Genomic DNA, 13,772 nt, shown 5'->3' on the forward strand with positions numbered 1-13,772 from the left:
AGACATTAGAAAAATTAAAGAATCAAGAATTACAGAAATGGAAGGAGGATTATTAAAGGATAAAACAAGCAATAAAAATATTTTTAAAATTATAGAGGTTAACATCACAAGGAAGCAAGACATATCAAAACAAAACTAGAATTTTGGAAAATAATGACAACAATAGGGTACAATTAGAATCTCTCAAATCAAAGATAAAGAATCAAGAAGCAACAAAAACAACAAAAATTGGAGAAAGTCAAGCACAAGAAACTAATATTCCTATTGCATCATTAGAACACTGGAGAATATCAATCCAAAAAAGGCCTAAGAAGAGGAGTTATAAATTTTGGCAAATGTCAGCCAGTGGAAAAGATCTATTTGAAGAAAGAGGGGAAGAGGAACAATAGACATATGAGGAAAGGGAAAACATAAAGGATTCATTAATACCCATGGAAAGAGAAACATATATCAAAGAGTCAAATTTAGAGGAAAGACAAATATACAATCAAAGGAAAGAACATGATAACTAATTAGAAAATAGCTAGATTTGGGAAGAATTTGGGGTGATGGAGGATAGAGTTCAAAAAAGTGAAGAAAGAAGAGATTAAAGAAAAGAAATAATATTATGAAGAAAGTAAAGAACAAGACATAGAAGAAAGAACATTAGAAGAAAAGATTGTTAGAGAATTAATAGAAGAAGAAGAGAACAAGGAAGAAGATAAAAGACTTAATCATTACAAATAATGAGCAGATGTCCATGGATAATCTAGGCATATCCTTTAATTAGGAAGGATTCCAAACATTGAAATGTGGCAAATAGAAAATGAAAAGTAGAAAGAAATCACTTAAAGAATTAAGAGAGGTTGTAGGGAAAGTGAAGGAACAAACAAAGATCAGTGAAATTGTAAATACATGGAAGAGGAAGATCCTTCCCATAGATAAATGAGAATAGAAACTTGGAATGCTAGAGGAGTGAATACCCCTAGCAAGAAATGCTTTCAAAAGCATAACCTTACATTATTTTAATCGAAATTTATAATAATCCAAGAGACTAAATTGAATAAAGAGGAAGGAAATAAGCTAGAGTTAATATTGGGTCACTGAAAAACAACACTTAAGTAATCAAATGGGGCTTCAGGAGGAATAGGTATAATATGGAATCCTCCAAAGATTGATATAAATATAATAATCATAAATAAAAAATGGATGGAAAGTAGAGCCACGAGTTTAAGGCATAATCCCCAAATAATCCTATTAAATGTCTGTGGACTAACTCAAACAAAAAATAAGAAAGAGGTCTAGAATGAAATAAGTTTGTTTGTGGGAAATCACCCAAACAAAAATTTCATCATTGGTGGAGATTTCAAGGCAATTCTAAAAAAAGAAGAGAAATATGGGGGACCACAAATAGTTTCACAAGCAACATTGGAGTTCAAAGAATGGGTAGAGAAAAAATATATTAATAGATATTCCTATGAACAATGGAATATTTATTTGGAATGAAAGGAGAAAAGCCTTCAGGTTCATAGCTGAAAATCTTGTTAGGTTCTTCTTTAAAGAAGAACTAAGTTTAATATAGATTTGGAAATAAAGGCAAAAATCTTGCCACTTGCTGGCTTAGATCACTATCCAGTCAGAATAGACTTAGTAGAACCTAATAAACCAACTAGAAACTCATTTAAATGTGAAAACTACGGTTCTTATATGAGAACGTCATGGAAAATATTAAGAACTAGAGGCGAGAACGATAGGTCTAAGGATAAAAAATGTATTGTTTTGCATCTAAACTAAAAATGCTTAAAGAACAAAGCTCAATTTAACACTATATTCAAAGAAAAGATGAAAAATGAAGAAGATCTTAAGAATTTAAATCAATAAGTTATCAAAAAGGAATGGACAATGAAAAATACATTAAAGAAAAAGAACTACTAACAAAACAAGAAGATATTCTAGTTAAGGAAATTTTTTGGAAACAAAAGTCAAGAGAGAAATGGTTAGCACAAGGAGATCAAAACACAATATTTTTTCACAATAGTACTATACATAATAGAGCAATGACTAAAATTACAAAAATCCTACCAAGATAACAGAGGTGTTTGTAGATTATTTTGAGAACATCCTTAACAACTTTGAATCTTCAAATATACTAGCTCAAGAAAAGAGGTTAAAAGATATCCCTAAAATAACCACAGAAGAAGACAACTTATGAGATCAAGACTCTTTAATTTAAATCTAGATAAATCTCCTGGACTAGACGAGTTCCAAACATTTTTTTTTTTTCATAAATACTGGAAAAATTTAGGAAAGGACTTATGGAAGACAGTAGAAACATCGAAAAATGGAGGTACACTTTTAAATAGAAATTAATCATACCTTCTTAACTTCAATACTCAAAAAACTTGTCTAAGAGAAACTTAGAGATTTTAGACTGATAGCATTATGTAACACGATTTATAAAATCCTGTCAAAAGCCTTAGCAAACCTATTAAAAGTTAAAAGCTTTTCTTCCTAAACTCATTTTGGAAGAACAAACAGGGTTTGTGCTAGGTAGATCCACCAATGGATCAACGTCAAACGCCGGAGATGTACCAAGTTGCCTACTGTATTGGGAAGATTTATTAGCCCTGTACATCCTTGCAAATCTAGATCTTCTAGTTGAGTTAAATTACCCATACTGGTCGGAAGGCTTCTTAGACCTGTACAGTATTGCAACTTCAACTTTTTCAGCTACGTCAAGTTGCCCAAAGAATGAGGAAGGCTTGTTAATTTGGTACAGCCCCATACAGATAACTTCTGCAATTGTGACAAATTACCAAGTGCGTTTGGAAGCGTTGTGAGAGCTACGCCGTCCTTGAGATAAAAGCATTGGAGATTGACCAAGCTGTCAACTGTTTTTGGGATTCTCGTAAGACTCGCACACTGCTCTACACATAAGATCCTGACTTGCGACCAACTGCCATCTATCTGGAATCCGTTTCTTAATCTCAGCCATGCATACGTATCATTTAAGTCACAATGTCTAATGTTTAGCCTTAACAAATTCCGAACTAACTTTCCAATGCTGCCCCACTACTTTTGTATTTTGCAGAACTAGGTAGCGCAGGGAAGGCATGCTATGCAAGCTGAGGGGCCCTCTTCCACTCTCTCCTTTTAAAACAAGCATATCCACAGCCTCTAATCTGGCTCTATTCAAAGGATCCATTGGCAGCCACAATCTGCTATTGTTACCAAGCTGCCTTTGAATTCCTCTTCCAATTCCCCGCAAATGTCATGCATTTCCAGGACTTCATATTCAGGGCCACTCTCTTTTATAGCTATAAGCATTTTCAGCTTGAGATTTTTGAGGGCTATTTGAACTCTATTTGGGTGTAAAACTTCCCAGCAGATAACAGCATCAGTTTCCCTTTCACCAGCACAGCAACAAGCAATATCCAGAAATATTTCCTTCTCAACATGGCTAAGTCCATCATAACTGATTCGAAGGACACTGGATATTTCTTGATTTTCCCCAATGTTGTGGAGAGCTTCTTCCCAACATTCAATGTCATCTCGCCCTTTCTTGTCAAATAAATGTGCTCCAATAACTTAATGAAAGAGGATGACCCCGACAGGCTCTTGCAATTTCTGGGGAAAGATGTTGGTAGGGGGTCTCTGGGACGGCCCTTGAGAAAGCGTGCCAGCTAAACAATTCAAGTGCTTCATCATCCCCGAGCCCACTCATTTGAAGAACTGAATCAACTTTAGCAAGATTGAGTATATGTCGGTCTCGGGATGTAATGATGATTCTGCTACCACGCCCAAACCGATTCCCATTGACAGCATCCAAGTTGCAGCCATCATTCACATTGTCCAGTACGACAAGGGCACGAACTCCTCGCAATCGGTTTCTCATCAGAGCTTTACCCCCATCACCACTTGAAACTTCTCCCTGGTAATTTACCAGACTTCTTAGAATTTCCCGTTGCAAGTCTACAAGGGCAGTATTTCTCTTTGCATAACAATGAGAATCAAACCCAGAATAAATTGTACTGTAAACAGCTTTGGCCAGGGTGGTTTTACCCACTCTGCTGATACCAGTGACTCCCACTTTCACTGTCCTGTACTAAGAACTTAGATCTAAACGTTCGATTAGGTTATACATATTGGTTTGGAGTCCAACTAGATGCTCAGGGACATCCAGCAGAGTAATCTTTCACAACTCTTTTTACTAGTCTTCCTTCGTACCTGCAAATCACCTTTTCTATATTCCACATTATTATTCAAGTTACAAAATAAGGTACACTAAATTCCAAACCTATAACTAAATATAAGGTACACTAAATTCCAAACTTTAAGCCAGATTATGGTATTACAGAGTTTAAAATATTTTATAACAGAAAAGAAAAAAGCTTCAATATTTTGAGATGATTACAGTAGAACATTGACCACTAAAGTAACAAATGTTTGTATGATAATTAGAGATTTATTATGTATTTCAACGACAGTTATGCCATGTGAAGAGTGAATTTTTATTTTAAAACATTAGTGATTCAACAAGCAATTAAGCTGATGTAACTGTTGAGGAAGGAATACTGCAAATACTTACACAGGTGTGTGCTGCTAGTCACTAATTAAATGTTGATCATTAACTCTAAGAATTACTCATTATTCTGAAGTCCTAACTGACACAATGAGTATGTTAATATGTAAAGGAATATAAACTAAATCTTGATTCCAAATGTAACATATGATACTGTTTGACAAAAACGTTTATAAAATCAGGTTATGAACTAAACATAAATCTTAACTCCAGATGTAACATATGATATTGAGAAAATTTTCAGATTCATGACCTAATATTTAATATTCAATGATTAATGCCTTATTCTGAATTAGAACAACCTGAAATATTTTATAAACATTGCGTCATATGACAAATATGTAAATGTATAGATGATCGTATATTTTATAAACCAAGTTAAGGAAGGTGCTTATGCCACCAGATTAGACTGGTAGACTGGAAAGCAGAGCAGCTTACAAAAATTGAGAAGATTTGGTGCAAATGATTGAAGACACATCACTAAACCGTTGCAGTAACTGCATCCAAAATCAAGAAGATTTAGTGAAAAATACAACATTGGAAAGCCAAATAATCAAACAAAGATTAAATTCACTGACTTAGATGGACCAAGGAATGATATGATTACTTACCGTGAAGTAAATGAAACTGCGATTGGACAAATCAGAGGCAATTGCTAACTCTACCAAAGTAAAGAGATCTGAGGAGTGAAAATGATTTAGGGGCTAGAAAGAGATCCAAGGCAATAATCTAGTATTACACAAAAATTCTGTAAGAAGTTCTTAAACAGAATATGTGGATGCGGAGAAAATTACAATATTGATACAACTATGTAACAATGAACATCCAGTTGAGTGGAGCTCGTACGAAATATAACTGCTTTTGTAGCCTACGATCTGATGTTTTGTCGAAAGATCCCTTCTAATAACTGTAAGGGAATGGCTTAAACGTCACACACTAAGTTTAATTCCTAGACCAAAAGTGTTAAATAGTCAAAGTTGACTTTTTTTTTTCCAAGCTTAATTCTTCCCTTAGTGTGTGATGTTTAAGGGTCTATAAGAACGAAAAAAAAATCCACAACACATTACCACATATGCAAACAACCTCATGATACAGAGATATATATAATTGAAAAGTCAAATGTTGACTTAAATTCACATAATCATTTAATTCATTATCTATTTCCAGATGAAAAAACTATACATATCAACAATTAGTCAAGAATAAACTAGAATTACAATTGTTATTACATAACACCAAATTCTCTAAATACACTAGATAATACAAGGTCGACCACATATTGATACCATAAACAAATCAAAGTATAAGTGTTGGAAAAGAATCAGGTGAAAATGGCATCTTTTTTGTCAAGACTTTATAAATCCTGCACCTCGAACATGATTATAACATCAGCACATTGTATGACATAAAATATATATAACATAATCATATAAAAATAGCATGCCATTGAACCTTAGTGTTCATCTGTATGTAATTTCATCTCCAAGCCATCAGAACAAATATTTCTATCTCATTATTGACTCAATTGGACTACAAGATAATACATCATAACTTAGATGATTTTTAAACTTATAAAACATAAATCATTTTTGTACTTTTTCCTTAGTTCCTATCTCAAAATTTTCAGCCAATTTCTAAATATAAAAATATACAATTCCATCTAAATAGAAGATTATTTTCATTGGTCATTAAAAACACAAAGTTTTACTTGAACATCAAAGTACTTGAGCCGCTATTACAAACAATTGGAAATGGATAACAAATATCTGCACTCAGAACAACAGAATCAGATTTACTATAAATCAATCTAATATAAAATCTGATCATATATATATCTAATATAAAAATTTGCACTCATAATAACAGAATCAGATTTACTATAGATTTATAATATTTTATTAAACACTTCCCCAACTCAGCAGTCACCAATTTATTTTCTTATATATTAATTTTGTTATTCCAGAATACTTTGATAGTCGGCTGAATCAAATAAACATATTTCAGTCACCTCCAGTCTCCACAAATGGTCTACATGATTCACAACAAGGATATTCCTATTTATATAGTTCCATATAAGTTTCTTTGCTTCAGCAATATTGAATAAAATTTTCTAATCATCTTTAAATTTAATTAGGCGCACTATCTTTATCATGTTCAGGATAGTATTTTTCTAAAAGTGATTGTGCTTTCACAAATTTCATATTTTATTTCATGGTAGAAAGAAGAACGCAGTAATAAATTAAAATAAGGAACTTGGGTATTGTTTTATCTATCTCCCATTTTAATAGTTTATGCTCTCTACTTGCGAAACATTTCAAATTGCTGACTAAGCTTTCCTCCAAATATACTTCAACATTGGTTTTGGACAAAAGGAACTAAGCACAAATCAAGACATTTCCTTGTATTCACGCATGGAAAAGAAACTATGTTCTATTGTGGAAAGATTTAAAACAGAGGTGGGTAACACGATATGGAAAGAAACTTATCATGCCAAAAGCCATCATTAATAATAAAAATCACATCTCATTCTCAAATTGTTAAGTTAAAACTAGTACGAAAACCCATCCCAATCAAATTCGAAAATTAGAGCCTTTTTAACTTTCCAATTAAAACAACTATGGCATATACGGCTTGTATCCTTTCACAATTGAAGATCTCTCATAAGCAATGGATAACACTATTGAGCCATTTCTCAGCACAACTGGCAATATGTTTTTATCATTAAATCAAACCATGTTAAATAGTTCTCAACAACATATAAGACAAGGAAATAGAAAATGTTTTGTAACTTTCAAGTGCATATATAGATGTAAAACATTTTCCAATTTATCATAAAGGTTACATAGAGCTCTAGGAGAAATATGAATTCTAAACAAACACATACCCGTAGTTAAGGCATCTTCTCCCACAACCGATGCCTCACCAAAAAAAAATCCGGGTCTTCTCCCACAGCCGCTGCCTTCTCCTTCTCTCAAATTGTCCTCTCTTAGAGGCACGTCTCCCCTCACTCTTGTATTTTTTTTATTTTTATTTTTGAAAGAATTCCAACTTTCCCAACTTCCTCAGCATGACTTCTCCTCTCTTCCTTCAAAAACGTTCCCCACCTTTCAGAAAAATGTGTCCCTTTCCAAACAGTAAGTTCTTTTTAATGCCCTCCTTCCATCCCGTCCGCTAACTGACATTATGGAAGAATAAATGAAATTTGTGGATTATTTAATTAATTTCTTAAATTTCTCCACTAATAATTTTCATTTCAAATTCATGATTGTAATTACTAAGGGAAATAAATTGAGCATATAAATACTTATTTTAAAATCTAAATTATAATACTTCAAAATTATTAGACAATTTATGAATTCATTATCACTCTATACGTATGTACAAATCTATATAATTAAATTAGATGTAAAAGTCAAGCATATAACTTATTCGAAATAAAATACATTTGTGTGTGTGTGTGTGACTACACCATAAAAATTCTAGGCCAATCCTACCAAGGAGCTAAACTCCTCCACTTCAACCACCCTTCCGCCTTCAATACCTGTACACTCACAAACTCAACATCATCCATTGAGTCAGTAACATCATCATCATGATAAATAAACAACATCTTAAATACAATTTTTTAAACATTATTCATACATCATCAAATATAAACATGTAAAAATAACCATAACTTTAACCATCATATTGAAAGCTCATAAGATCAACATATAACAAAATGACTACATTGAGTAAAAGTTTATCCATCTAATATCATCAACTAAAAGTCTAAACAAAATTATAAAGGCATTCACCTTAAGTCAAGTCATACATAGTCTTAATCAAAAAGTCAAAAAACATACTAAGTCCTAATAAAAAACATGTCAAAATAATAAGTCGTGACAATATTTGGTATATATCCTTCCCCTGTAAGATTCAACATTTCTTGCTCAAACAAGACAAATCCTTCGCCATTCAATAGTAATATCAGGCTAATTCTGAATACTTAATAAGAAAACAAGCAAACAAATAGTTCCCTGAACAAAAGGATCTCATTTGGCTTTCACCATGCATTAATGGAAATGATTGGTGCAAAGTTAGTTACCCTAATTCTCCTGCCCTTGTCCAACTAGAAAGAGAAGAGATTTCATAGAGTGCATTTTTCCACTCCTCTATTGTTCCCTCATCCTGCCGATCCAAATTGTTGTAATGTTTTTCAAATGCCTCTTCAAATGAACCTGCTTTTCTTTGAGGATAGCGAAGATCACAGGGCTCCACATCATAAAATAGAGGAATGATGAAGCCATTAAATTTTCACATCTAGGCCGCCTCCTTCAGAAACCATGTTGATTCTGCATAATTCCTTGAAATATGGGTATGAATATATCTCTTGTGGCAATGGCCATTTCAATTTTGGATTTGATTTCTTTGTCCTTCTCTAGCTCTTCGCTGTCGAGGAAAACCTTAAGTCCCACTCCATAGAGAGCTTCGTAGAGATGGTCGAAAAAAGTTGTTCTCACATCTTTTCCCGGAAAGCTAAGGAACACATTATATTTTTTGGAGACACTGCAGAGGACTTTTTTTGGGGGGAGATTGATATTGATGGAATTCCTCGTTGAGCTTGTATATGATTTTAGAGGTGGGAGCTTGAGAGCAAACAGAAATCTCCATTGCTTGTTCTGAACAATAAATGTAAGCTTAACAAGAAATGTAATTTCAAGTGGGGAACAAAAGAGAAAATCCCAAACCTAAATAGGGATGAATATAAACACAGTCTGATGGGGTTAATGATAGAGAGTGGAAATTTCTTGTGGGCTTGAAGAGAGTTTCCTAGAAAACACAAGGATAGGAACTGCCAACTATAAACAATTCAAATAGATGAGAAACACAACGTGTGGATTTTTCGTGTGAAGTTGTTGAGAAACATCGCGTGTTGAATATTTCCTTCATCTACTTTGATTCTATATTTTTAAATTTGTTAAAATGATATTCTCCTTTCATTTTTGCCCTAGGTTTTTTGTTTAAAAAGTTTCAAATTGCTTACCTGAATTCTTCCGCCCTTGACCAATCAAAAATAAAAGATATTAACGATATTCTCCTTTCATTTTTGCCTTGGGTTATTTTAAAAAAAGTTTCAAATTGCTTACCCAAATTCTTCCACCCTTGACCAATTAGAAATAAGAGATTTTTGATGAAGAACATTATTCCATTCATCAATAGTGTAAGATGCAAGTCCTATTAAGAAATGCCACATCATCAAATGTGTGAGATACATGAAATTTAAAATAAGAAAATCCTAGTTGACTATTCAACCATCCAAGTAATTAAACCATAATCAAGATTATCAATTAGTTATCCATGTTTTTAATCAAAATCAAAGATAAATAATATTGCTTATTAATTAAGTAATTAGAATGTCAATTAAATGATCTTGACTTACACATCATACATCGATGACATAATAATAAAAAATATACATGTTTGGTTGTACAAAGTACCAATGGATGCATTAAATGATTAATTACATTGATGACATGATTTTATACATTACATCACTTGAAGAGTTTTTTTTTCAAACAAGTTGGTTTGAACATGTGTCCATCTCCAAGTCTTAGTCTCCACAGCCATCAAACATCGTTCATCCACTATCTAAGACAAGAGTGTGGCCTAGATGGTTTTACCATGCCAACCACATAGCATTTAGCTCCCCCGGGATCCTTCTTGACATCAAGAACATCTTGACCCTCACACAAGAAGTCAAGAAACATGAAACAAGAGGAGCAAATGTATCTAGTACAACCATGCAATATACTACTTTTCGTATATGTCTAAGTAGCCTAATCATGGAATGTGACAGGGAAAATGAAAAATAACTAGCATATCTAATCATATGTAGTAAAATGAAATAACAACATATTTGCACGTAAGAAGAAACAACACATATTGTACTATCTATTTCCATCCTTCTCAAATAACCACATTCCACCCAAGCATAAGGAATCTAAATGAATACATGACAATAAAACATATATAATGCAATATAGTTCAGTGAATGTACTCATCTATATTCATCATAACAATACAATTTAGAGAATGTACTAAACTACATTCAACATAACAATATAATTGAGAGATGTACTCAACTACATTCAACATAAATCATACACAACATAAATCATACAATGATTTAATGTTAGTTGAAGATATTTAAAAATCTTTGTCTAATACACCCCTTAGGAGGGAAGTTCAATAAGTTCATATGAAGTGGTGAGATAATAGAAATATCTTTTCTGCACTATTAGCTTGAAGATATCAATACTCACAGATTTCTGATAAAACAATTTTGAACATCTAGTTCCATTTTAAAGACTCAAGCTAACAAATGCAAAATATTTAGTGAATGAATTTAGTTCTATCAACACACATATATAAAATGTGTTCAAAAAAATGACATTCCATACATTGTTTCCAAATAAGGTATACATTCCTTTTAGAGAAAATTACCATAATGCAACTTTTATCAAAAATTCATTGCTATCATTTAAGTAGATATGCTTGTAGAATCAAGAATATGGTTGAACCGGGGTTTTAAGCATACAAATTACTAGAATGTAACTATGTGTTCATCCAATAATACAATGAGAAAATTCCACATATGGGTGTATTTTCAAAGCTCCAACAACTAATCTATCTTAGGTAGGTATAGGTTGTGAATACTTTTTTAAGTTTCCCTTTTCAGTAGGTTGGGGCATTTCAATTTATATCTAATATATTGAGGCTTATATTAGTCAATAATGAGCTTTCAACCCTACTATTGAACAAAATTGACCAAGGTAGTTTTGTGGAGTTTGATCCCTCTCATTTATAATATTGAAGCATCTATAAATAACTAATGCAACACACATTTCTCATTAGTATCATGATAAAGAAACCCATATCTCAATTAACATTGTTAATAAACATCTACTAGGATGTTGCAGCACAACTCCTCTATTGTCTATTAATACTATAATATAGTCTTATCAAAATAGTTACAACACACATGTCATTCATGATACACTAGGGGAGAGGACCCAATAGTCGTGAGGGCTAACTTCATCAACATGTAGCCGCTACATGGGATATTGTAAGACCTTCATTTTTTAAAAATAGAAATGTAAAATGGACATTGAACTACCAAAAACTAATGTTTGAAGCTGTAACTCATCACACAACTCATTAAAATAATGCACCTAGTGAGATGTGTCCCAAAAATGACTTTTTAAACATTCGACCAAAGCTTAATCTAAAAGTATCTAATAATTGAATTTAAAATTATCATTTGTTGTTAATAGAATATTGTATAACTATATAAAATGTAACATATATGTAACTTAAAAGGGCTAAGTAGTTATTATTAATCATAAATATTTGTTATATATAACTTCTATATATAACACAAAAGGACAAATACTTCAAAATAAATAAATTATTTGTTGTTATAAAGATAACACATTGTTATATAAAATACAACCTACAACCAACACAAAGGGACCATTAGTTGAACACTAAAAGATTTTTATAGTCTCACACATTTCATAAGAAAATACAAGGCATTTATTAGTATTCACTTTTTATATTTGTGATGGGACATAATATTGATATGATTTACTCTATGGATATACATTACTACCCCAATAATTGTACACATAAGAGTAGTATTTGTACACTAAGATATAAATGTTTATTTAATTGAGCCTATTATGTTTTGAGTGACACACATATATGAAATAGCTATGATATTTTATTTGAACCAAAAATTTATTTATTTCACTCATTAATGAGTTCATATATTTAGATTTTCTCTAACATTTATAAGTTTTCATGTGTTCAAGTACTAGTATATTTTTTATCAACGTTTGGATTTTTTTTATATTTCGAGTAGATCAATTAATTACAATATATAGTAAAAATGTGGTGGAAGATTGGACTCTATGTTCACAAGAGGGTGAGACTATTTGACCCCACTCAACTGTTGGATCCTCTCCCATAGTAGTACAATTTATCATCTGTTTTCGTTTACAAAAATTGTGCAATATTTGCTAAAGTATCAAAGCCCTAAAGAAGATATATATAATATGAATTACAATTCATTATTCTTGTCACAACCACTTCTTCACATACCAATAAATTTGTTATTAGACTGCCATGTGGATCAAAACAAATGAATCATTCCTTAATTAAAATAAAATCATTATATTAATTATGGGTGCATTTTCGAATGGAAGTTATATAAAGAAACCGTTATAATCTGCACGGGAGAATAAGAAGAGCAGGATCATTCCCAGACACATGGAGTTGGCTATTAGAAATGATGAAGAGTTGAGTAAGTTGTTGGGTTCTGTAAAAATTGCCAATGGGGGCGTATTGCCCAATATTCAAGGCATTTTATTACCGAAAAAACCTGGGAAGGAAAAGGGGGCAAAGATTGGTAGCGCCTCTCAGGAGTTCTAGATATACACAACGATAGATAATGGGGGAGAGGGGGGCAGTTACACACGATAATGGTGGACGGAGCACGTGAGCTCACCTGGCATTTGGGTAAGTATCCACATTTTTCAAGATCACTTCTGAGTTTTAACACTTCCTTTCCACAAATTCTTACTGAATTCTTGATTAGTTTGATGAGCAAGTGACAACGGTTTGATATGGAAATCTTTTAAGTGATTAAATTTTCTGTTATTATGCTCTGGGCGAAACAGATCCACAAGTAAAGGCAAAAATGGTAAAAAAAATTGGGGCAGAGTTTTATTGAAAACATACTTGTTTGTGCCTGTGAACGATGGTGAATTTACATTTAGGTACAGAGGGTTTTGTGACTGCTTGCACTGTTTCTCAACTTATTTTGGGGGGGGGATGATAGGTGGCCCAATACAGGGTTTGTTGGTAAAGGGTCATCCTTATGCATTTACCCTATTAATTATTATATTTTAGTCTCGTATTGTTGTTTTTGGAGCTTCGAGCCACCTTATTGCACAGAGAGAGTTTTGAATCTGGATCACATTTCTTTAAGCACCCATTTTACTGTAGAGGCTGTGTTGCAGTGCAGAACTCGATTGGAGAGTTAATAAAAGGTGAATCCATTTGTGTTTGAGAAATTTTCGAGTAGATTATGTAATAATTTTGAATCAACATTTTAGATCACATTCTATGATTCATCATATTATTTCAAATCCATCTGTATTAACAT

General features: G+C 32.4%; 1 pseudogene; it reads right to left on the minus strand.

Moving 5' to 3' along the window:
- Positions 1-2,496: 2,496 nt before the first annotated feature.
- Positions 2,497-9,214, minus strand: LOC149558089 (disease resistance protein Roq1-like; annotated as a pseudogene).
- Between the last annotated feature and the right edge of the window lie 4,558 nt (positions 9,215-13,772).

Source organism: Cupressus sempervirens, chromosome 5 (assembly GCF_028749045.1).
Source record: "Cupressus sempervirens isolate cs-2001-9-10 chromosome 5, ASM2874904v1, whole genome shotgun sequence".
Taxonomy (NCBI): domain Eukaryota; kingdom Viridiplantae; phylum Streptophyta; class Pinopsida; order Cupressales; family Cupressaceae; genus Cupressus; species Cupressus sempervirens.